Here is a 4,395-nt window from a genome sequence, read left to right as displayed (position 1 = left end):
AAATTGAAGATCTATTATATTCAATAAGGTAAAATAAGTTCAGAATAAGAATGAGATAAATTGTTCAATTTCTTTCTAATTTTAAACAATGTAAATAGCCTAATTTCTCATTTGTGGCTCTCGGCCTTCCCCGTGTCTTCCTTGGGTAGATTGTATTGCTTAAAATAATGGTAATGGTTTTGCCAACAATAATACATTGTGTGCTCATGGAGCATGACTGTGTTAATTTAATTCCTCTAAGGAATGTATGCAATAGAGCACGTGCTATTACCCTCCTACAAAAGATTCTGACTCTCCATGGTAAACGAATACGGTAGCTTTTACCATGGTGTTTCCAACACAGAAGGAGACTACAGAGAGATAAATTGGCATTAAGTGTTAATTGAAAAAGTACAGCCACTCAGAGGTACGTCGGAAAACTCTTCTTTCCTGTTGCAAGCAGAAATAATGAAGACCCATGTTTCTTTGCTTGGTATGAACTTCAGGGGATACCTAAGTCACCTGTCCTCTTAAGTCCTTCTTAACTTAGACTCCATCATAAGAAAGTGTGAAGAGATAAGGTAAACGTTATAGATCCATCTAGGTGTCCACCAACAGATGGACACATAAAGAGGGCCATGCCAATGTATGGATACTCAGCTATGAAGAAGATCAAAATTAATCATTGCCCTTACTGCTTTACCCCTCAGTTCTTCCCAGGCTCCTCTCCTGAAGCCTTCTATGAGGCTTTTAAGATTTTTAGCAAATGTTTGGAAGCAACATAGGGAAGAACAAATGCAGCAGGGTAGCATTGCAAGCTCAAAGGCGGAAGTAAGATGGAAATTTTCCCCCATCCAGCCTGCCGCTGTCCTACATTCAAGCAGATTATTTTTTTAATGAGTATTGCACAAGTCATCTTGCAATTGAGATCGTTTTGCCTCAGCTTCCCCATTGCTGGAATTACAGATTTGCACAACCATGATAGTCTAGGCAGCTGCTTAAAAGTCAGTTCTATTCTGAAGTTTCTTCTCACTTGCCACAAGGACTTTCTCTGAATCGCTGCTCCTTTTAGGCATCATTTCTCTTTCCTAGACGTACTAATCCACTCCACTCTTCCCTTCTTATGCACAGCAATCGCGTTTGCAGACTTCCTCTCCCTGCTTTGAATGGCTCCTTTAGCTACTTCTGTGTACCAAATGCAACTCTGCTAAGAAACATAACCTTATACACAGGCCCATGACTTTAGCTGTACGAATAAATAGGAGACACTTGGAAACTGCAAGTTTTCCTCCTCAAATTATTGGTAAGGGGGAGGAGAATAGTGAGGAAATAAATGAATCCCTTCCTCCCCATGTCCTTTCTCTCATCTAGAAGAAGCCTCTAATCTAGAAGGAATGTCCCCTCTTCTGAGTTACATTATGATATGAAGAATAAAATAAAATCCATAGAGATTATTTCCACCCCAACCCTGGAGTTAATTCTGCCAAAAACCCTGTGTGAGCTTGGAAGCAGATTTCCCTGCTTGGGCTTCCAAATGACAACAGCTGATAATGATAAACAATATATGTATTTAGTGAGCTCTTTTTAAGGAACCATTGACATGCCTGGGTCCTGTGGGAAGTCTCTGGCTTTTCTGCTGTCTATGAAGCCATGTCACAGCAGGGGCTGGGGGAGGGGCATCTCTCCACATGGAAGCCCCTGCCTCCCTTGTTTATAAAGTGACTGCCTTACTAATTGTTTCTCTGAAGCTGGAGAGGGCACAGGAATCATTTGCCGTCACTGTTTTGTCCTATGCTAATCATAACAGAAGCCACATCCCTGTGTCAGATCTTAGATTTTTAACAACTGATTTCCAAGTTGTGGAGAAAGCAATTGTGAGACACAATGTAGAATGCTTTCATTCATGTGCCTGGGCATGACATGCAAAATGTTGGAAATTATGGAAAGAAATGGCTGCTTCTATAAGGAAGCGCCCCATTAGGAAGCTCAGACTATACCATTTGGAGAGATAGCTTAGAATCACTATCTTGAGTGGAAAGAAAACTAAACAGAAAACAGCCCCCATCTGTTTTGAGCATTGTAATTGAATTTCAAACCTAGTATTGGGAGATTATGCCACTAGGAAAGGGTGGGCGACTTAACTTATTTTGAATCCTGTGACTATATATACTCTCCTGGCTGAGTTTGTGTTCCTGTAGGAGGTGATTTCGTAAGTGATTAGAAGCCAAAGCCTGTTAAGAAAGCACAGGTGTCCTGATCGTCTATATCTTTGCTTATTTGGAGTCTTGAAAATAAGAGGCGTTTACAAAAGAGTCATAGTCACTGTTTCTCTAGAAAGGCCCTTAAGATTTGTCAATATGACTAAAAGGCTAAGGATGAACTTGGAGAATCTGGAAAAGATGCTTCAACAGCACAGGAACCTGACACTATAATTTGGAAGTTATTTTATCCACGTCTATTCTTAACTCCGTCAGCAGACCTGTTAGTTGGAGAAATTTTCCTTCTCCTCACATTTGTGATTTTAAAGTTTAAAATTAGTCGGAGTTTATAAATAACGCTGACAATCAAGTACAAAGATTTGGAAAAGAATATTGGTTAGAAAATAGATGATTCCAGACAGACTAGAGGAAGTGAAAGACATCTTTAGGTGGAGAATATATACCTAGCCTCATTGCTATTGTCTCATCCTGGCCACATATTCCCAGAGAAGATATGAATTATAAAAGATGGTTTTTGGAATAATAATGTTGAAGTCTGATAAAAAAAAAAGCATATTACAACTTGCACCTAAACTGTCTCTTGATATGACTCCTAAATGAAATGTCTCACACAGACATGTTTTTAAATATATTGTCCCTGGACAATGGTGCTGTTTGGGAATATCATGAAACATTTGGAGCAGGAAGCCTGGCTGGTGAAACTGTGTCAGAAGGCAAGCCTTGAGGGTTATCAGCTGTCCTGCTTCTGGCCTAGTTACCTGATTCCTGGTCATGCCGTGTAACCAGTAGTCGCCACATGCCTCTACTGACAAAGTCACCCTGGCTCTTAGTATTTTGTATGTTTGTCAGTTTCACACATCTGGGAAAAGGAATCTCAATTAGGAAAATGCTTCCATCAAAATGGCTTGAAGGAATGACAGGTTAGTGGGGCATATTCTTGATTAACCATTAATGTGGGAGGGTCCAGCCCATGGTTGGCAGTGCCACTCCTGGACAGGAGATCTTGGGCTGTAGAAGAAAACCTGATTGAGCAAGCTATAATGAGAGCAAGGCATTGAGCAGTGTTTCTTCACAGGCTATGCTTTATTCTTGCCTCCATCCAGTTCCTACTTGAGTCTTTGCCTTGACTTCCTTCCGCGATGAACTGGCTCCTGAGTTTTGTAAGTTGAAATTAGCACTTTCCACCCAAGTTGCTTTTCGTTATGGTATTTGTATTTGGTGATGGTGTTTGGTGATAGTATTTCCTTTGGAGAGATTAGGTTTTAAAATGTCAATGAGACTTTAGTATTAGGCTCATTCTATCACAGAGTTTGAACACTCAGCCTTTTGAAAGTGACCAGTACCAGCCCCAGGAGTGTTTATTACCTCCTCCTCCTCCTCCTTCTTCACAGAGGGACAAGAAGGCATGCATGATTGTCCTTGCTCCTGCTTGTATTATATTGTTAGCCAAAGCAAGTCACATGGTCAAGCCTGAAGTGAGAGTTGGAAAGAGCACCACTCTTTCCTTGGTTAGAACAGTTGTACTGCATGGTTTATGGCCTGAATACAGGAAGATGGAAATAACTGGGAACAAATCCATTACATCCTTAAAAATCACGTCCTTGCAATATTTTACCTTTGAAACTCACCACCCAGTGGGCGAATGTGGAAACATGACATCTACAAAAAGAAAACAGTCTGCAGAACCATTATGCGTGAAGAAAGAGGATTTGTAGAAGCCTGCTGACTTCCCTTTGACAAACCAATCATAGGCCAATGAATCTCTACTGTAGCATTTTTCCAGTCAAGGAAGACTCTGCCTGTAAATGCTTACCCAGGAAACCTGCTGTTGCACAGACTAGATATCAAGGGTGTGAACTAAAAGAAAAAGCTCACATCCTTTCCCATCCAATCAAAATGAGAGGGGAGTTTAGATAGAGAGATGGTAGATAGATAGATAGATAGATAGATAGATAGATAGATGCATGCATACATACATACATACATACATATGTACACAGATGATAACTGTTAGATGTTAGGGTTATCACATAAGTAATAGATGATAAACAGATTATAGAACACAATCAAACTGAGAAGTTTCTCTGTCTCTCTGTCTCTGTCTCTCTCTCTGTCTCTCTCTCTCTCTCTTTCTCTCTCTCTCTCTCTCTCTCTCTCTCTCTCACACACACACACACACACACACACACACACACAC

Source organism: Rattus norvegicus, chromosome 15 (assembly GCF_036323735.1).
Source record: "Rattus norvegicus strain BN/NHsdMcwi chromosome 15, GRCr8, whole genome shotgun sequence".
In the NCBI taxonomy this organism is placed as follows: domain Eukaryota; kingdom Metazoa; phylum Chordata; class Mammalia; order Rodentia; family Muridae; genus Rattus; species Rattus norvegicus.
Note: the sequence above shows the minus strand (reverse complement) of the source record.